Below are 22870 nucleotides of genomic sequence, written 5' to 3' on the forward strand. Positions count from 1 at the left end.
AGAACTGCATGGCACATTTGTATTTTAAATGATAAAAACTACACATAATTTTGTCTTAAGAATATATTCAAATTTCTTTGGGATTTTTTTTTAAAGTCTTAACCTGGTTAAAAGACATTGATCATTATGGTCAGCATTAGGACAGTTCTGTGAATAATTTCAATGTGTTTTTTTTAATAAAGCAATTAATATCTTAGTATTACATTGTAATCTTAATATTACATGGTAATATGATTGGAGTGACCAATACTTATAGGACTCTGTCATTTGCTGTTGAGTGTAAGAAGAGATTCAGACTTATACTTTAACAAGGGTATGGAAATTCTAGTGTGGAAACCACTACTGATACAGGTTATCATTTGTCTCAAAGAATTGATCAAGGACACCTAATATGAATGGATTTACTCATGATTAGCATATGTCAGAAGCAGAAGCAGAACCCAGATTTTCTAGATTCCAATACTGGCAGTCTTTCCACTTTCTTGTATGTCTAGCCCAGATTAAAAAAAAATAATAGTATTTTATTTTTCCAAACACATGCAAAGATAGTTTTGCAAAACTTTGTGTTCCAAAATTTTCTTCTACCCTCCTCTCTTCCCACTTCCCAAGAGAGCAAGCAATCCAATATAGATTAAACACGTGCAATTCTTGTAAACATATTTCCATATTTGTAATGCTGCTGCCCAAGAAAAATCAGATCAAAAGGGGAAAAACTATTAGAAAGGAAAAAAATCTGCAAGCAAACAAACAACAAAAAAAGATGAAAATACTATGCTTTGATCCATATTGAGTCTCCATAATTCTCTTTCGGTGTATAGATAACACTTTCCATCCCAAGTCTGTTGAAATTCTAGCCTCAGTGGAATAGTTCTAGAAAGAGAAAAAAAGAGATAGTATCATATAACTGGATAAACAGAAGAAATGGACTTAGAAGGCCTGAGGTTGATTCTTGGCTTTGTCAACCTCTCTTAGCCTCAGTTTAATCATCTGCAAAACAGGTGCAATAACACTTACACTACTCTCTGTCATATGGTCATTGTGAGGATTATATATGTAAAAGCATTTTGTAAAATATTTGACAATATAAGCTATAGTAATGATGATTTCCAAAGCATTTTGTTCAAAATGATCCTGAGAGGCAGGAGTGATTTCAGGGGAATTTTCTGCCACCAATGCAATTAGTATGACTTTTTTCTCCCTAAAGGGTAAGAACATGTGCATTCACAATGTTAAAAAGTGTCAAAACTCTTGTGGTCTCCTGTCATTAGAACTGTCTCCGACATGGTCTTGGAATCTATTAAGTACAAATTCTTACTAGAAAAGTTAATGCTTAGTTTTGGCATGTAAAAGAGCAGCAGGGTATTCTCAGGCTTTTTTTAAAAAAAAACAAACTTTTTTGTTTTTTCCTTTTTACCTTTCATCTAGGGTGGACTTGGTGCAGATGTGGGTAGCATTAGGGAAGAGATAGAGTCCTTCCTATAGCACTCTGGGGGAAAAAACCCCACAAAGGATTTCACAAAAAAGGCCTCAGAACAGATAAGAAATCTCTTTATATGTTAACATAAAGGACTACCCTCATCCTCTAAAAAAATTACTTTGTATTTGCTTATCTGCATTCATGTAGTTTTCCTCCAGTAAAATTTAATATCTTGGAGGGTAAGAACTGTTTTTTTTTTTATTGTTATTCTTTGTATACCTACCACCTAGTATGTGAATAAACAAATGAATGAATAAAAAGAGATTTAGTAAGGCCTTGCTAAGTACCAGGTTATATGCTGGAGTTACAAAAAGAAAAAAGGAAATAATCCCTATTGTCAAGGAGCTCACACTCTTATTGGGACTGTACGTATGAAAATTCAGCTGCAGAGGGTCAGAAAGGCTTGGAAGAAAAGGTCTTTCAGGGATCTTGCTTAGAGCAAGATTTAGGAGTCGTCAGGGTGCATCAGCAGACGAAAAACAATGAAGGGAAAGGTTCTGAGTAGATGGTAAGGACTGGTGGACCTTAGGATGAACTGGTTAATACATGGTAGGGGCCAGTGGTCCTGCATTTCATGAAAGTTTTAGCTGACAACGCTGATTAGACAAAAGCTAAAAAGATGTTTGAGCAGCTGTCACTCCTTCTTGCTTCACTCAGATGATTAGGATTAGCCCTTGCCTTCTGGGTCACCTATGGCGTCTGGACAACTCAGGAGTCAGGCAAGGGGTGGGTGAAAGGAAAGCAAGTATGAAGGGCACCCAGCTAGCCTGTTCTTCTATCCAAGAGGTGAGGGGAAAGAGAAGTTAACATGATACTTAATAAATGTTCCTTGAATTGAATTCAATTAAGAAAAGAGGCTCATAAAAGTGAAGGGACTGGTTGTTATTCTAATAATGCTAATAGGCAGCAAAGCTAGGAGTCAAAGCCAGTCTTTCTAACTCCAAGAGCACTGCTCCATGCCTCTCAGATGGACTGTACTGATCTGTTTGACCAGAAGTTATGGTTGGAATGGGTCTCAGAGCATAACCATGGTGACAACACAGCAGTGCAACATACAGAGCCCCTGTAATATTTCAACTTTTTTTTTTTAAAGGATCTGAATCACTGGCACTATACACTGGCACCATTTCCTTTTCCTTTTTTTTTTTTTTTTTTAACATGGCAATTAGTGAGTGAAACAACCCCAAATGCAGACTGGGTCTCTCTCTATGTTTACTGTTCTGGATTTATAAAATTATTCTTGTTCCCTGATGAAATGCATGTGATTAAAGACAAACAAACCCTCTCCATCTTGGTTGTGAAATTTCATGGGGACACTTTTACATACTCTCAATGAGAAAACATACTTCATTCAAACTAAACTCTGGGGAGTAAGGAAACAGTCCAAGGTGGTTGTGATGAAACAGGAAGTATCAAAGTTTGCAATGCACACCGGACCCTGTTTTTTTTTTTTTTTTTTTTTTTTTTTTTTTAGTTCTAAAGAATTAATTTGCCTTTATATAGAGTTCTAGAGTTAGACCTTCCTTCCTTCCTTCCTATTCTTGATTAAATTATACTTTATCTGCACTCAGATGTCAAACAAAAATTCAAATGTGTCCTTTGGGAGAATTAAAGAAAAAAAGAGAGCTGCTTTTCCAGTTGACCCTAAGTTAACACCTGTGTTTTTGGGTAATGACTCTGTACCGTTTTCTATTTGTGATTTAAAACAAAATTTAAGAGGTGTTCTATATCACCATCACATTTAAGAATATCTCCTTTCAAGGTGACAAAGCAATGAATCTTGGTTTTATGTTTATAGATCCAATATACACTGGATTTAGAGACAGAAGGACCTTAGAAATCAACTCATTCAAAGGTTTTTAACCTGGAACCCTTCTTGGGTTTATTTCAATGAGTCTGTGAACTTAAATGGAAAAAAAAAATCATCTTTATTTCTACTAACCTGTTGGCTGAAAATTACACTTCCTTCAGTTATGAATAGGCCACCAACTATATTCTGAGAAGTGGAAAGGAATAAACATTGAATTAATGCCTATTATGTGCCAGAAAGTGCTTTATAAATATTAACTCATGGGATCTCCATGGGAGACAAATTGCTTTTCTTCATCCCCACTAAAGTGAGACTGAAAAAGGCTAAATTATTTGCCCAAGGTCTCTTGGCCAGTAAGTCTCTGAATCAAGATTTGAACTTGTTATTCAGGCATTTGTTTGTGTTTGACTCTGTGACTCTATGGACTATAACACACCAGGCAGGCCCTTTTATACTCCTCACTCAAAGTCCGTCTAAATTCATGTCCATTGTTTCCATGAGATTTGAACTCAGGTCTTCCTAATTCCAAGCCCAGCACTCTATCCACTGTGTACTACCTAGATGCCTTAGAAGGGGTCCAAAGGCTTCACCAAACTGCCAAAGGAGCTTATCACATAAAATAGTTGAGAGCCTTTGAACTAAGTGAACTGCTTCATTTTTATAGATGAATAAACTGAGGCTATGAATATATGAAGTAACTTGCTTAAGGCTATATAGCTAGTAAGTATTAGAGATGATTTGAACCCAGCAACTGTAACTTCAAATCTACTGCTCTTTCCATTATACTATACTAATTATCCAAGGCCATCTCCAGTTTTCTTGATCTCTATCTGGCCACTGTACCCATATGACTCTGGAGGGAAAAGCCAGGCGGGTGACCTTGCTATTCCTCACTTAAATCCAATTCACTTGCATGTCATGGAATCACCTCCCTGATGTTATGATCCAATAGGTAAAATATTCTAAGGAAGGAAATATTTTAAGAGGTGTAATTAAAAATTCATTAGAACAAGAACAAGCTTCTCAGGACCTCAGTTTCACCTTATAAAATGAGGTGGCTGGGACTGATATTTTCTGTGTTAATTTTCAGCTCAATTTCTGATTTTATAACTAAATGATCCTTTTTGCATTAAGGAAATCATTAGCACCTTTAGCTTTGGGTTCAGAAAATTGCCCTCTTTCTGGTTTTCTGTTTAGTAGATTCTTGCTTAGGTCAGTTAAAAAGGTGTTAAGGGAAGTTCTCTGGAAAGCAGAGTTCTTGTTGTTTGTCCTTCCTTCTTGAAGAGAACCATGACATCAGGGACGTGATGCCACGACATCCAAGTGGATTGGATTTAAGTGAAAGATAGCTGTACAAAAGTCACCCACCTATCTTCTCAGGAGCCATTTGGGAGCAGGGCATAGATCAGGACAACTGGAGATGACCCTAGATGCAGTGGGAGAGGGAGGCCTTTTTAACTAGGGCTTTACCAGGACTCAGTTTGACTGAGACAACTGCCCAATCAGTGATTAAGGGTAGATAAGAAACGAGGCAGAGAAGGACCTCTTTTACATCTTTAAAAAAATCTATCTTGGAGGGAAAGAGCCTTGGGGTAACTCGCCAAAACAGAAAAGATTTCTATTTCCATTCACTCTGAGCAAATCAAGGCCTAAACAACTAAGTGGGGCTTAGCCTGGAACCTATTGTTGTTCAATCTATGAGAGTCAGGGTGATTTGGTTTTAAGGTATGGTCCTTAAGAAAGAATCTAGCAAATAAATCCAAAGATATCTTGGGAGGTTTCAGGGATCAAAGTTTACATTTTTCTGGGGCATGCACCAGAAGGTGAAGGTAGGATAACCTATGAGGAAGCATAAAGATAGGTAAAAAGGACTTTGTCCCAGGGCTGGAGGAAGGTGGAGTCTTCCATCCATGGTAATCCCTTCTTTGCCTTACCATGTAGTCTGGTGATACAACTCCTTCTGAGACCCATCTCTCTTTCTTCCACCTCCTTGCTCACTCCTGTAGTGGCACAAGTGACTCATTCTTCTGGAACAATTGTGCTATTATTATAGGATTGCCCTCTACACTCCTTCCATGACCTCTGAAAGCAACTGAATTAGTGCCAGATCTAGTTATTTCTAGTTAAGATTTTGTTGCTAGCTCTACGCAGTCATATCCTGTTTGGTAATATATGCTGTGATTTTGGTAGACCTAGCAGCCCTTCATAGCCTCTCAAATTATGAGTTCCTTGAGAGGAAGGATTATCTTTTGCCTTATTTTTTTTCCCCTAACATTCTCACTAATTAGCACAGTGCTTGATTCCTAATAGGTGCTTAATAAATTTGAGTTGATTGAGTGAGGAGACTATTCCTCTACAGAGAAGGTATTTATTCTCTTCCTACTACTTAGTGACCAACTCCTCCAGATTTACTTTAGTAAACTCATCCTCCTTTGAAAAAATAATTTCACGGTAAATTTCATACTAAATAAGCAGAATTAATATTAAGATTATAGTTGTGAATGGACAGCGAGAGGCACAGTGGATAGAGTGCCCACCTTGGAGCCAGGAGAATGTGAATTCAAATTTGGCTTTATACACTTAATAGCTCTGTGAACCTGGGTAAATCATTTAACCATGTTTTCCTCAATTTCCTCATCTGTAAAATGAGCTAGAGAGGGAAATGGCAACCTTTTCCAGTATCTCTGCCAAGTAAACCCCAGATAGGGTCACAAAAGACTCAGGCACAACTAACAGACTAAACCACACCAATATGGTTGTAAACCAAGAAGTCAAATATTTTCTCAGTCCTCATTTTCCTTCTAATCTCTGCAGCAAATGACACACTACATTTATCCTCTACCCTGTCACTCTTGGGCACTTGTCCTTTGGCTTTGATATTGTACTACCCTGGATTTCCTCCTACTTCTCCAACCAATCCTATTTTCTTAGCTGAATTAGTGAATTTCTTTTACTAAATGTGAACATTGCTTAACTTCTATCCTTTCATTTTTCTCTAATCACCTAATGTCTGGATTTTTGTGGTAACTTCCTTTTTTTTTTAAATTAATTTTCTTATTTATTAGTTAAAGCAGAAAACTCCACCATTTAAACTTTGATGTTAAAATCAATGCAGCATTATTTCAGTATATTAGTCCTTTACCCCTATCTCATCAAGTAAAGGTTTTTTGTTTATTCATTTGTTTTTTGACCTGTGATTTCATTAATGAACTCTTAAGTTAGGAAAAACCAATCCCAGTATAGATCAACAATTACTCTGAAATGTGTAATCATTGTTTGTTTATTTTTGTTTTCTCTTTTTAAATAAAGCCTTTTATTTTCAAAACATACACATAGATAGTTTTCAACATTCACTGTTGCAAAATCTTGTGTTCCAAATTTTTTTCTCTTTCCCTTTGCCCCCAACCCCTCCCCTAGATGGCAAGTAATCCAATATATGTTAAACATGTGTAATTCTACCATACATATTTTATTGTGATAACTTATGAACTGGTTTCCTATTCTCTAATTTCTCCCTGTGATGCTATTACATTGAGTAGATTCTTAATATTAATTACCAGGTTAAAATTCCTAAAGAAACATTGTGATCTTATCCCTATCCTGCTCAGAAATCTTTAGTCATATCCTCTTTCCTTTAAAAGACAACTTCTTTACCTATCATTCATTCTTCTATGATCCAGATGTAACTAGATGCAATCTAGTCCCTTCCACAAATTCTGTATTTCAGCCACAATGATGCATATGCTACTTTATGAATGTTATTTGTGATGTGCCTTTCTACTTCTATATTTTTGCCCATGCAATCTTCCCATTCTTTATGTATCCACATTAAACTTCAGTGTTGAGCTCAAATGCCATTTATTCTAGACCCAAGTTGAAATTCAATCTTGAAAACTTGCTAGCTTTGTGATCTTGGGCAAGTCATTTATTCTCTGCATGCCTCAGTTTCCTTTATTTAAAATGGGAAAAATAGCAGTACCTACCTTCCAGCATTGTTGTGAAGTTCAAATATTTGTAAAGAATTTATATAGTATACTTAATAAATGTTTATTCCTTTCCCTTCTCCTTCCTTGACTGTTTCACTGATTTTCCTTATCTTGAGCAATAAATGTTTACTTTCTGTCACATTTATTTATTTATGTCATATATATATTTATATCATATATATAGTCTTGAAAATGTCTTTTATTTTACCTTTTGATACACTTGCCATATCATTAAACCTTTAAATTGTAAGCTTTGTGGGCATGGACTATGTTGTTTATACCTGTGTTTTTTCTCCAAGCCATCAAGTACAGTTTTTGGTACACTGTACCAAATAGTGTGATACATGTTTGAATTAATAATAAATTCATCTAAGAATGCATCTTGGGAGCATATTAATCTGTCACGCAATCTTGGACATGCCAACTAATTTTGCTATGTCTTTGTTTCCTCATCTGGAGATTGGAAAAATAAAGTATACCCTGGCCAAGTTCTGTTTGATAGGTGAGGTCTTGAATTAGAGAGATGGTTGTGTGAATGAGATGAGCTTGAAAGTGATTGTAAAGGTAGACCTAATAAGATTTGACAACTGATTGGATTGCAGAGTGATAGAGAATGAGTCAAAGATGACATCGAGATCATGAACTTGGGTGACTAGAAAGATAATGGGGCCCTCAATAATAAATCTATTCAGAGTAGGTTGAAATAACATAGATATTTTGTCATTTTAGACAAAAATTATGTCTGCATTAAAATTTTTAAAAACTAAACACACTTATACGATATAGTTCTAAGAACTTGAATGCAAGATATAGCTGGAACTCCATCATATCAAACATTGAGATGAAAAAATGAAACAGAGACAGATACATTAATTGGTATTTTGTGTGGTGTAAAATAAACAATTTTTTCAGATGTTGGGCTGAATCTTTTTTAGTTTTCATTTAGATATTTGGCATTGGATAAAAGACATCCTGACTTTCCGGTATTTGCTCTATCTTTTTGTTAAAGAACACTATTGGAGAGTGATTGAAGCATTTAATGATGAAAGAAAGTGTTCAAACTTACACAACCTATCTTAGGGTATTGTATGTCCTGGATGACCAGAATACTTTTGAAAGGCATGCTGTTAGTTTGCCAAAGACATAAATCCCCAGGAAATACACAGAATTTCCTTTTCTTATTAACATAGTATTAGTCTTCCCAATCTCAGAATTCCTTGTTGAAAGTTACAAATTACTATGAATCAAATCATTTGAGGTTTGCTTTTATAACTAAATTGAGCAAATATTATCCTTGCATTTTTAGGTCTTAGTATAAAATTTTAGACTTTCCTGTCAGATTTGTTGCCTTTTTCCATATGTTGCTGAACATGAAACAAATATTAATTTTAAACTTTTCCTTAGTTTATAATTTTGGGAAACTTAAAAAAAAACTTATTTAATTAACTCAAATTAAATTCTGAGAAAATACACAATTTTGATTTGATACACAATCAAAATTATGTAGCTTATAATATATAGTATTATACTTATAAGTACTTCTAAATTATGTGCCTTTACTCTCTGTCTTGAATAAACAACACTTCCTTGGGGAAGAAAAAAATTGGGTGAAAGATTTATCTTCAAGCTTTTGGGTAGATTTTAATTGCTGCTATGCTTGTCTTCTTTCTCAAATGATCACTTTTATATTGTTATATGCTTTTATGAAACATATAACTGATTTGACAGATTCCCATTTCTGAAGGGCAGTCAGTTTCTAATCAAGTAAGGTGAGCATTCCCAGCCCCCATGGCATCTGCTCCTTAACTAGCTTGAACTAGAACTTGAACTAAATGAGACCCTAGTTCCTGTTTAGATGGGAAGCATAGAAGCCAGCTTGAGCTAGACTGTTGCTAAGGGATGGCTCTTGTGTCTCTGCTTTTCCTAATTGGAAGGCAAGAACTGATTTTTTCCCCCTTTTCTTTTTATAGCCCTAGCATCCAGAACAGTGCCTTATACATAGTAGATACCTGATAAATTCTTTAATATATGACATTTATATATATGACATATGATAATATATGATAAATTCATGGTAGATACCTGATAAATTGAAGTCTAATTGAGTCACAGTGGCTCACCTTTGTTGGAAAAGTAATTATCTTAATTTTCATAAGTTTTTAATTGAAATTTCTCTAGGTTTAAAAAAAGTTTTATGCAGGAGGGAATTCTGGTTTGGATAGCTATTGCTTTGGTTATTGGACCTTTTTTAATCCTGCTAAATTAAAATCTAGATGAATATGTGGTAGACCTTCTGGCCCCACTGTTGAAGTGGACTATGGCTAAATTTAGATGAGTGTAGCAGAAACAGATGTGACCAAAAATTGATTGGTATAATTGTCTTGTCAATGCAGCTCTGCTTCTCATAAGGAAACATAGAACTATTAAGATTTGATACTTAGTTGTTATGAGAAGTCACAATAAATCAAGCTCCACTGAATCCTTTAGCTCTGTACCCACTTATTTCCACCTAGTATCTTATCCATATAGCAAGGCTTTCTATATTCTTGACTCACAATTAAGGAAATGCAATGTTTCATTTCTTCCAACTGGTAAGTCAATCAGACTGGCTTTGTTCTTTCTCAGAATACCAATGACAACAGAATCATAGGTTCATAAAATTTAGAATAGAAAGATACCTTAGGTAGCATGTGATCTGACTCCCACATTTTACTGATAAAGAGGCTTAGCCCAGTGATAAAGCAAAATCTTGGGCAAAAATAAGTATATCTTCTTTTGATTGGCTATTGATGTCAGGATTAAGTTTCATCACTTGGACCTCTGGCAAAGGCAAAGCAATCCTAATTGGCAGACATTCTAGTGATCCCTATGCATCCTTGAACAGGGTGCAGAACATGTTTGTCCTTCAGTTTCCAAGAAGGCCAATGACATCATGGATTATGTCTTCACTTGCATGTGAATTGGATTTAAGTGAAGCAGAGTTGTACAAAGTTACCAGCCTGACTCCTTTCCTGAGTCATCAAAGTCCCTAGCTTCAGCTACCTTCAAGGCCATGGGAACAAATTTTTCTCATGTGCCCATTCTGACAGGGGAAGTCTTCACATTCTGGGAGTAGACACCCCTCTAATTCCCCAATGGGTTTGTTGTTTACCCTCAACTTGCTTTAGTCATCTTCCAAGATGGTTACCTGGTGGTGACTTGCTGCATGCTATAGCTTCTTGGAGCCACAGGTGAAAGTTGGGTGAATCGTGTATACAGGAAAGGTGAATAAGCAGCCCTGAAAAGCACTCATTGGTAAACCAGTTCTCCCCACATACCTCAGAACTAATACTCAGGTGAAACAATTAATCTGAAGCTAGGGAAAGGCTGGTCTTCATATATGGCTAATTACTCCCCTCTCTGATACTTTAGGGGTGCTTCTTGCTTTATGAGACGAAGCTGTTTCTAGCAATCTTGACTAGAGAAACAAGTCATTTCAATCAGGTCCTCTCTGATTTAGTTTTCCCCATGTAGGCTAGGTGACTTTGATTAGGAAAAGCAGAGACACAAGAGCCATCCCTTAGCAACAGTCTAGCTCAAGCTGGCTTCTATGCTTCCCATCTAAACAGGAGCTAGGGTCTCATTTAGTTCAAGTTCTAGTTCAAGCTAGTTAAGGAGCAGATGCCATGGGGGCTGGGAATGCTCACCTTACTTGAATAGAAACTGACTGCCCTTCAGAAATGGGAATCTGTCAAAAACAGGTAACTAATATAATACAATATTAGCTGTATCCAACAGCAGAGCCAAGATTTTAACTTGCATCCTTTAAATGTACTATACCATGCTGATTCCCTAAACCAGTGATCTTTAATGTTTTTTGATTGTATACTCCTATCAGAAAAATACTTTTGAGCATACCCTTCAATATATAAAGATTTACTTAAGTTATAGAATGTACTACTATACTGATTATGTATACTATTAAATATACAAAAATTAGAAATAAAGAAATTTAAAAAATGAAATGAAATAATTTTTATCGCAGAGAGCTGAAGTTTGTTGAATAGGATAGTATCAAGATCAGACTCTTGTTTTAAGAAATTAGTTCTGTGGTGATTAGTTTGGAAAGGGAGGGGAGACATGAAGCAAGGAGACTAATTAGCAAGTCCTTGCAATCGTCTGAGCTAGTATTGATGTGGCTCTGAACTAAGGTCATTGTATGAATAGAAAAAAAATGAATTTGAGAGAGTTTATGCAGTAGAAATGACAAGATTTGTCAACTTATTAAATTGAGGAGTCAAAGATGACACTGAGGTTGTGAATCTGGATGACTATAAAGAGAGTGGTACTCTCAATAATGATAAGGAGACTCAGAAGAAGGGAAAGGGAAATAATGTAATAAGATGCAAATTTGCAATCTTATCATACTGACTTAACATGGGCATTTCACCCTGTTCTACCCAAAACAAAAGGAAAAGTGCAGGTATCTTACTCATCTAGCTCAGGAGCACAGAGCAACACCTGAAATCACAAGGTAATGGTAGGGGATGCTACTGTGATCCCTCATTAATAATTAGCCCATAACTGCTGTGTTAAGTCAGTCCCTGCTTGAGTAATAGAGATATTGGGAACTTTCACAATCAAGAGGTTGGGGGGAAATAACAGGGATTATGTCATTGTGTTAGAGACAAGACCCATAATTGGTTATCATGGGGATATAGTTTGCCACTGATCTTCCTATCCTCTGAATGGCTGATTGCACATGGCATGAGGTCAGGCCACAACTCTTACCTTGGAGACCTAAGCCTAAATCTTTGACTGAGAACTCAAGAGATTTTTCTGTCTTTGAAATGTAAAGAAAAGAAAAATAGATTTTAGTTTGTGGAGTGCAGGAATGTTTCCTTCACTGATTTTAACTGCTTCTATCTCTCAAATGCTTTATATTTAGATAAGTGTTAACATTATTTTGCAGTCAGGAGATACTGTTATTCCCCAGAGTACTTAGATGCCCACAGTGAACTGAAAGTGCTCTGGTAGCTATGGAAACTTCAGATTAAGTGAAGATTTTTCTATTTCAGAGATTTAAAAAACATCTCTGACCTTTAGAAGCCATTTTAGAAATGGGGGAAATTGAATATTAAGATTTGGATATAGTAGTGTTTACTTTAGACATGCACATATGAAACAATTATGATGGGTTAAGAATTAACTGAGACAGGCAACTATATATATATATATATATATCCCCAAAACTTCTAATATTTAATATATAATATATGTAATCAATATTAACTTGTGAAAACAAAAGAATTCAGGGGGGAAAGAATATTACATATATATAACATTTACAATATAATATAATATAATAATATTAATATAAATATATTATATATGTAATATCCTTTCCCCTTGAATTCTAAATATATTATATGCGTAATATCCTTTCCCCCCTAAATTCTTTTGTTTTCACAAGTTGACATTGAATTCACAAGATTTTCCTATAATTTTTAGCATAAGACAACTTTTTATAGTGATAGATATTAAGTATATCTTTTATTTTAAAAAAATCTACTTAATAAACTCTAATTGAATACTTCCAGCTTTTTCATCAGTAAAGATTACTTTTCCCCAATCCATAGTATTCTAGCCTTTATTCTATCTTGCATATGTCAAACTTTGCTTCTTTATAGCAATAGTTAACAAAATTTTTTTATTAAACTAGTCTTTTTTTCTGTTCTTCCAAATTTAAGAAGCCTATGCCACATGTAAAGCAAACAATAACAACTCCTCTAAGCTGCCAAGATCCTTTGAAGGTCTTGCTTGTTTTCTAGAGACTAATTAGGCAGTTTTTCAGCAGTTGTTTGCCAGTTCTTGGCATCTTGTTTTTTTATTTTCAACTGCATTTTTCTATGTCATTGTAGACTTGAATGATCCTTAAAATGCTTGACTTGCTCATACCAATAGCCAGCCATCACAATAGCCCAATAATGAAGTATGCCTTTTGAACAATGCAGAGCTACAACTTTTGCACGTTCCTTTGAGTAGAATCTATTCTTTAAGACCACAGAATTAAAAACCAACAAAAGAAACCTGTATGACTAGAAATCAAGAATTCAAATGGAAGAGAACTAATTAAAGGTGGGAATTTAGCTCAATCCAGTTTCATCTAGCCAGAGTATAATGTTCTGACACTGTTTAATGTCAATAAAGGTCTGTGCACACATGACCATTGCTGTCACAAAAAGAAAACATGTCAAAACTGTTATTTATTTCAAGACACTCACAGAATACTGTAGAACAGTGGTATCAAACTCAAATAAAAATAGGAAATTAACATTATATTGTATTGCATTTTTAAAATTTTGCATTGTATTTTTGTTAAACATAAACCAATTACATTTAAGAATTTGATACAAATTAAAATAATACAAGCTCTAGTTTCAAAAGGCAGAATTGCTTAAGCTAATAGGCCATAGAGGTGTGGAAAGAGCCTTTTCAGACCTAAGGAAAGGATAATTAAGGGTGAATTGAGGTAATGGACATTTAAAAGTTAACAATGACATGGATAAAAGCAAAGATGCTATGATTGTCAAACTGGCAAATGACCCAAAACTGGAGATGATGGAAGATGCTCAACAACAGTTGGCATCCAAAAAGATTTTAACAAACTAGAAGAAATTTAATAGGGTTCAAAAATCAGTTGCACAAATATATATTAGAAATATTACTAGACAACAGTTTGTGTATAAATAAGGGGGGAATTTCAGTGTCCTGCAGGTTCAGTTTGAGTTAAGAGAATAGTACAACAATGAAAAAATCTGTTCTCTTACTAAGCAAGGTATAGTATTCAGGATGAGGGAATTGAGTCCCACCGATCTCTTCCCACATCTGTAGTATTGTGTTCAGTACTATGCAAAACCTTTCAGAAGAATGTTGATAAACTGAAGAAAAATCAGTTATGATGAACAAAAATGGCGAGGTGGAATTGGTGACCATGTTTTCTTGGCATTAGTTGAAACAAATGGGGATGGAAGAAAAGAAGACTTAAGAGGTAATAACTAATTCAAGATTTCAGAGATTACTGTTTAGAAAAGAGATTAGACTTAATGTTCTCTGTTCCAGAGGACAGGACTAGAAACAATGCATGGAATTTGTAGAAGATTAATTTTAGCACAACATAAAGAAAAATTTCCTAACAATAAGAACTGCTCCAAAGTAGAATAGGGTCCCCTTCTGGGCTGGGCTTGACTCAGAACAGTCCCATGGTGATTCAGGCTAGAAACTGGAATAAAAGGAGATCCTTGTAGGTCATTCAACAGTTAACCAAAAGAGATTTAATTAGCAGAAGGATATTCAACAAGGATAGACAAGAAGAATTCTTTGAACTGATTTAGCTAAATGAAAGCCAAATGCTTGGCTTCTTCTACCAGCCAAGCATTTGAGAGCCCCTCTAATTTCTCATTACTGCTTTGTACTCAAGGGATGAGGAAGTGATCTTATCACTCCTCAGCCCCTACTTCCATGACCCAAACAAGTTCTGAGGATTATCTTGATATTTAAAAAAAGAAGTAGCCCAATAATATTTGGGGGTGGATGCGGTGAAGAGAATTAGTATATCATTTTTACCATAGCTGGTTTAAGAGATAGTGGTCTTCCAGATACTGGAGATGTTCAAGCTCAGATTTTTTTAAGTGCTTGTCAGAAATAGGGCCAAGAGAATTCCTGGTTAGGTGCAGGTTGGTCAAACTAGCTTTTGAACTCCCTAAGATTCTATAATTTTAGTTAGTGTATATGTGACTTTCCCCACTTTTATCTGTACATGATTTGGAAAAGTTTAGGGACCTTAAATAGTCTAAAGAAAGATTGGGATAAGCTCAAAAGACTTTTGTGGAAAGTTATATGTTCTGGTCATCATGATGTTTAACATCTTTTCAATGACTTGGGTAAAGACATACTTATCAAATTTACAAATGCTACAATGCTGGGATAGCCAGCATGTAGTTTAAATGAGTCAAGTTCCAAAAAGAGTTCAATAGATTAGAATACAGAATCAGATTTTAAAGAGATGGGATTTAATGGGGATTTTTAAAAATATAAGTTTTTATATAAGGCTGGATTTATATCAGGGAAGTAGGGTTGGTTAAATATTAGGAAAATTGTAAGCATAATTAACCACATTAATAACAAAAACATAAAAAATTCATATGATTATTTCAATAGATATAAAAAAGGCTTTTGACAAATACAATACCCATTAATACTAAAAAAAAAAAAGTACTACAAGACATAGAAATAAATGAAACTTTCCTTAAAATAAAAAAGTAGTATCTTATCTAAAAACAAAAGCAATCTTTATCCATGATGGAAATAAGCTAGAAGCTTTTCCAAAAAGATCGAGTAAAACAAAGATGTCTGTCATCGCCATTACTATTCAATATTATACTAGAAATGCTAGCTATAGCAAAAAAAAAAAAAAAGGCAAAAAGAAATTTGAAAAATAAGCAAAGGCAAAGAGGAACTAAAACCCACTTTTTGAAAATGGTATGATGGTATACTAATAAACCTTAGAGAGTTAACTAAAAAACTTATTAAAATAATATTAAACAACTTGAGCAAAATTGCAAAATAAAAATAAACCTATATATAAGCCTATATACATATAAATCATCATAAATCAATCTATAGAAATCATAAATCATCATCATTATCAGCAGAATCCAGCAGGTAGAGATAGAAAGAGAAATTTTATTTGCCAACACATACACAGGAACTATATAAACACAATTTCAAAACATTCCACACAATTAAATATAGATCTAAACAATTAGAAAATATGAATGCCCATGGATTAGCAAAGTCAGTGTAATGAAAATGGCATTATTACCAAAATTAATTTATTCATTCAGTGCCATATCAAACTACCAAAGAAGTTATTTTGTAGAAATAGAAAAAAACAATAACAGAATTCATTTAGAGAAACAAAAAGTCAAGAATATTAAGAGAACTTTTTTAAAAAGGGGGAGAAAAGATTCCTAATAGTACCAGATCTCAAATTATATTAGAAAGTTATAATCATCAAACCAATTTCATACTGTGTAAGACACAGAAAGATTGATCAGTGAAACAGATTAGACACATGATATTCAAGAGGCAATGACCAAGTAATTCAGTGTTCGATAAAGCCATAGATACCTGAAAATAGAACTCATTATTCTACAAAATTGTTGGGGAAATTTGCCTGGTAGAAATGAGATATTAATCAATTGCTAAGATACATACCAAGATAAGCTACAAATGAGTATGTAATTTAAATATAAAGGGTTACATCATAAGCAAATGAGTAGAACATAAAAAATAGGAGAAAAGTTCATGTGTATTTGTGTGTCTTTGTGTGTGAGAGAGAGAGAGAGAGAGAGAGAGAGAGAGAGAGAGAGAGAGAGAGAGAGAGATTGATTCACAGAAGAAAAAATGGAAAATTTTGATTACAAAAATTTAAAAAGTTTTTTTTGTTCCAAAATGCAACTAAAATTAGGGGAAAAAATAGTGGAAAAAAATCTTTGCATCAAATTTCTTTGATCAGACTCATTTCTAGGATATATAGAAACTAGGTCAAATTTACAAAAAAAAAAAAGTCATTCCCAAATTGACAATTGGTTTAAAAAAGAAAGAAAGCAAAGCAAAAAAAAAAAAAAGGAAATAAACCAGCACAAAGGCAGTTTTTTTCAGAGGAAGAAATCCAAGCTATCAATACCCATATGGAAAATTCTCTGTTGTTGTTTAGTCATATTTTCATTTGTGTCTGAATCTGTAACACAATTTGGGATTTTCTTGACAAAGATGCTGGAGTGGTTTGCCATTTCCTTTTCCAGCTCATTTTACAGATGAGGAACCTGAGGCAAACAATGACTTGCCCAGGATCACACTAGTAAGTTTCTGAGACTAGGTTCAAACTCATCTCTTCCTGACTTCATGCCCTACACTCTTTCCACTGTACCACCTAGCTGCTCAAAAAAATTATCTAAATGACCAATAATTGGAGAATTAAATTCAAATGAGTCTAAGGTACCACCTCACATCTATCAGATTAGCTAAGATGACAAAAAAAAGGTAAAGAACAAATGCTAGAGGAACTGTGAAAAAACAGGCATTCATTTTTACTGGAGCTGTGAATTAGTCCAACTATTCTGGAGAAGAATTTGGATTTTATGTCCCCAAAAAACTATTAAACTGTGCTTACTCTTTGATCCTGTAATATTGCTGTTAAGTCTATACCTCAAAGAGATCGGAGAAAAGAAAAGGATCCAAATATACAAATGTATTTATACCAGGTTTTTTTGGTGGTGATAAAGAATCAGAAACTGAGGGGATGCCCATCAATTGGGAATGGCTAAACAAATTATGGTATATGAATGTGATGGAATACTGTTGCACTGTGAAGGAGTTGTGAAAGGGATGGTTTCAAAAAAAAAACTTGAGAAGATTTTTATGAATTCATGTAAAGCTAAATAAGGAGAACAACTTATATAATAACAGAAATATTATAAAGATAATAAACATTGAGAGACTTAGTATCAACACAATGATCAATCTTTGTTCCAAAGAACTCCCACCTCCTGACTCTATCTTGATAGAGAAGTGAGGGACTAACAATACAAACTGAAGCATCTTCTCTTCTTTTTTTCTTTTCTGTTCCTTCCTTCCTTCTTTTTTTTCTTTTTTTGATATGGTTAATGAGAAAATTTGTTTTACATTACATATTTGTAATGGGTTTTGTTTTCCTTGTTTTCTCAGTGAGTGGGGGAGGAAAAGAACTTGACATTGAAAATAAAATAGAACTGAATTTTAATAAATAATTTTAAAAGCATTAAAGATTATAAAGTTACTTGCATGACTGTCAAAACTACTTGAGGAAAACCAGAATATTTTTTATCAAGCTTTTTGTACTCAAAACATTCACAAATTCCTAAAGAAATGCTAACCCCAAGATACTTCCTTTAATTATTATTAAAAATAATGATATGTTATTTTTAAATAGTCACAAAAGTACAAATCTATATCCATATAGAAGTGCTGGAGGATGGTTTTGAAATTCAAAGAAAACCTAAATCATTTCTTTAGGAGCATTGTCTTCATTCACAAATACAGCTTTTTTTTAAATTTAAAATTTATAGTGTCTTTAGGCTAAAATAAATCATCTATAAAAGAAGATACTTAACAACCTTACTTTTTTTTTCCCCAAAGGAATACAGAAGCCTTGCTTATTAAAAGAGTAATATGAAGGAGTGTCTTCTGCAGAATCCAGTAAGCTTGGAGGTTACACACAGTTATTTGTGGTCTTTAAGATCCTTCATCCGTACAAATCAATTAGATATATATTTTGAAAACATATGGAGAATATCAGTATTCAGTGTCCTTTTTGAGAAGACTGTACTCAGCTTCAATCAGCCACAATCAAATATTGTTGAGACAGGGAAGCTGCTTTTGCTTTATTTGGAGCAGCTGCCTGTCAATAACAGATGCCTCTTTCTACAAGTTGGAATTTTTAGTAAGAGTGTTATCCCCCCATGGGGTTTCCACGTTTTAACATGTTTCTTGCAAATGTATGAATAGAAGTTGAATTTATGATAGTTAGAAAAAATAATATTTACTGGTTAACAAAAACTTGTGCATTTTATTTGCCTCCAAAGGAACATAAAACACTTTTCTTTTGGCTGCCCTGGCTTCCTTCCTCTCTGCCTTCTCTCTGCTGTACTTCCTTTCTCCGTTTCTGCATTGAAGTAGAAAAACATGTCTTCATAGTTTTATTGGAATGGAACTTTCTCTAGGGTCCTTTTCTAGGGTGATTGTGCTTTGTTTTATATTTTAATAATGTCTGTGACTTTTAACAATTGAACATCTGCCCGCTTCTTAGCTATGAGATCTGGGCAAGGAGGCTCTTCTATAAAAGATACAATAGCCTAGTCTCAAATGTATTAAATAATGTTTGAAACATTGTCTATAAAGCAAGTTGAGGCTTATTGCACATTGAAGCTTTTTTTTTTTTTTTTTTTTTTTTTTTTTTTTTTGGCATTTGGAAAGGTTTTTTTTTTTTTTTCAATCATTATTCACAAAATATTTGTTGGATTTAGGAATGTTTTCTTTTTAAACATCTGTAGGGAATGGGAATGATTGTTGCTAGAACTCCCCCCCCCCCCCATCCCCCAGCACCTATATATGCTGACAACTGTTGACATGTACTGGCAGATTTTACAAGAACCTCATATGTGTCCATCCACTATTTGTTCCAACCTTAGAGTTAAATCAGTGAATAGAAAAAGATAGTTGTCCCAACAGATTCAGCTAGGAGGGGCAGTGTTGGATAGAGGGGTGGATCCAGAGTCAAGAAAACCCAGGTTCAAATCCAGTCTAAGATACTGTGTGATCCTGGATAAATCGCTTAATCTCTATCTGCCTCAATTTCCTCATCTATAAAATGGAAACATAATAGCACCTACCTCCCATAGTTGTTGTACAAGATAAAATGAGATAGTTGTAAAGCACTATGAAAACCTTAAAGCCATATATATATATATATATATATTATACACATACTAGCTATTATTACAGTTCCTTTTATTAATTTATTCTCTGGACCTAGTGCAAAATGTCTCTCATCCTTCCTTCCATTCTCCCCAGCCCCAAAGATTAATCACTCAATGAGCACTTATTTATATCCACCATATGCTAAGCATTGTACTATTACATGGTGGATAAAGAAACAGAAATTAAACATATGCTGTCCACAAAGAGCTTACATTCTGTTGGAGAGAGAATGTGCTTACATAAGCAAATACAAAATAAATACAACATCATTTTTCTTGGTGGGGGGGGGGGGCAAAGGCACTGCCTGGGGAGAGGAGGAATCAGGAAAGTTTCATGTAGAAGATGGTGTCTGAGATTTGAAGATTTGAAGGAAACTTGGTAAAGGTGAGGAGGAAATGCATTCTAGGTATGAGAGACAGTTTGTGCAAAGGCAAAAAAAGAGGAGCTGAAATGCTGAGTGTGTGAGCTCAGTTTGGGTAGACTGTACCATGTACGAAAGGGAGCGAGGCATAATAAGACTGCAAAGATCTTTGGGGGTCAATTAGAAAGGAATTTAAGTGCCCAATGGAAGAATTTTGTATTTGACCCTAAAGGTAATAGAGAGCTATTAGAGACTATTTCTCTTAATGATGAATGCAAATAGTAAGTTGGAATTCAGTGATGTGATGTATTGTTCACTGCTCATCTGAGTTAAATTTTGAACTTTATCCAGCATTGGGTAATTAACTATTTTTAATCAGAATACAACATATCTTTTTTGGTTCCTAAGGTGATTTAAGAAAAATAATTCTTCAAATTTTAAAGCAATCTTGCCATTTTTTTTTTCATTTTCTTTTCGTATAACACCAAAAAGAGACAACTAGGTCTATAGTGTTGTTAAGGCATGGCACTTGGAGTCAGTGATACCTGAGTTTGAGTCCTGCTTTAGACACTTACCAGATGTGACACTGGACAAGTCATTTGACTTCTTTCAAATCAAATTCCTAATCTATAAAACAGGAACAATATAGTAACTCTTATTCTTGAGGGTTATTAGGAGAATCCAAGAAGATAATATATATAAAGAGCTTTGTATATAGGATTTTCACCTTTTTGGTGATTGTTATTGCTTGTTTGCTTGTTTTTCTCTTGTATTTTTTTCCCTTTTGATCTGATTTTTTTTTTGCACAGCATTATAAATATAAAATATGTTTAGAAGAATTGTACATATTGAACTCATATTAGATTGCTTGCTGTCTTAGGGAGGCAAAAAGGGGGCAAGAAAGGGAGAAAATTTTGGAACTTGGGTTTGCATAGGTGAATGTTGAAAACTATTTTTTGTATGTGCTTAGATAAATAAAACATTATTAAAATTTAAAAAAATAAAGGATTTTGTAAACTTTAAGGAGCTATAAAATGCCAGCTATTATAAAGATGTTTTAAATGGGAAAAATAACAAATAGTTGTAGCAGCATTAAATGAAGGCAAATGTATATGAGAATTAAATATATATATATATATATATATATATATAGATACATACACATAGACATCATAAGACTAAATGAAAATCTATATATGAACTTATAAAATGCATTTAAAGTTCTATTTCAAAATATTTCTATATTTCAAAAGTATTTCCCCAGGAGTCTATCTGCATCCACAACATAGGCAAGAAAACTGTTGCTTATATGTGTCTACTGAACCTGATCCTATAATATCAAAACAGTGTTTTCTTTAATGGTTCTTTGGACAGGACAACACATGCGCTCCTGTACATGGTAGACAACAATGTTCTCTTGAATTTTGTGTGGATGACCAAGCTAGAAGATTGAGAAAGACTAAGCTTATGAATAGTTATGTGTTGAATTGAAATAAAACTTATAGAAAAGTTAATGTGACATATATATAGAATGGCATGAATTATGGAATTTAGTGCAGTATAGTGAAAAGAAACTTGGATTTAGAGGTAAACATCCTGCGCTTGACTCTCAGTTTTCACCTGGTATCAAAACTCAGTGGATTGTTTGCTTTTTCAGTTTCCTCTGAATAAAGATAAAAAAATTCTCCACTTCTCTGCTTGTTATTCAGAAAGTCCTCTATAAATATATTAATTATAATAATGATAAAGTAATTATTTAAATAATAATAAAATGTTTATCAAATAATAATTACAATTATAACTAACATTTCTGTGGTTTTTACTATGTACTGGACATTGTGCAATCTCATTCCTCCTCACAGCAATTCTGAAGTGAGTGCTATTAATATTCTCATTTTATAAATCAGGAAACTGAAATAAACATGTAAAGTGACTTGCCCAGAGTCACACAACTGGTAAGTACTGAAGTCACATTTAAATGAGATTTGCTGATTCTAACTCCCTGTTATGTTCTCCTAGTTGCCCTGACCTATTAAAGAGACCTATTAAAATTTCCTATATTATTATGTTAATGGTTATTGTGCTTCATGGCTATTAGATATAAAGTCCTGGCAAGGCCTTCATTATTGGTGTTTCTGCAGCCATGTCCACTATTTCTGGGGTTGTCTTGGTGGAATGGTGCTCTAATGAAGGAGGAAAAGAATTCATGAGCTCAAATCTCTGTCCTTGCTGTAAGAAAAGACTGGAAGTTCTTATTTTTCATTTCTTCTGTTAACTTAAAGTTAGGGACTGTGCAATTTTTTATCCAAAATAGACTTTGAGTCACTTTAAGTCAAAATGGTCCAAAAACCCCTCTTATTTATCTTGTCCCAGTTTCCAGTACCTTGAGTTATTAGCACCTACATAAGGGATTCCTAGGGATGTATGTAGGGATTTTTACATATGTAGGACTCCTAGAATACCTAGGCCTTGAGACTCTCCTGCTGGAAAAGTGAAGAGACTTGTCTATTTGTATCACAATTGCAAAGCATCCAGGATGCCTCAAGGAAGTCTTAGAGCAGATTACTACTCTGTCCAATCTACTTTTTGTTCCCAAAGCTTGAGAAAGAGGGTAGGGACTAAAAATGATGCTCTCCCATCCTTTAGAATTACATATACAAACAAAGCTTTATGAT

General features: G+C 34.2%; 1 protein-coding gene across 1 annotated transcript in view; it reads left to right on the forward strand.

The window, feature by feature from the left end:
• FRZB (frizzled related protein) overlaps window positions 1–22870 on the forward strand; it is a 53280-nt gene that overhangs the window by 13466 nt on the left and 16944 nt on the right. The window lies entirely within an intron of this gene.

This window comes from Sarcophilus harrisii, chromosome 3, assembly GCF_902635505.1.
Source record: "Sarcophilus harrisii chromosome 3, mSarHar1.11, whole genome shotgun sequence".
Classification (NCBI taxonomy): Eukaryota; Metazoa; Chordata; class Mammalia; order Dasyuromorphia; family Dasyuridae; genus Sarcophilus; species Sarcophilus harrisii.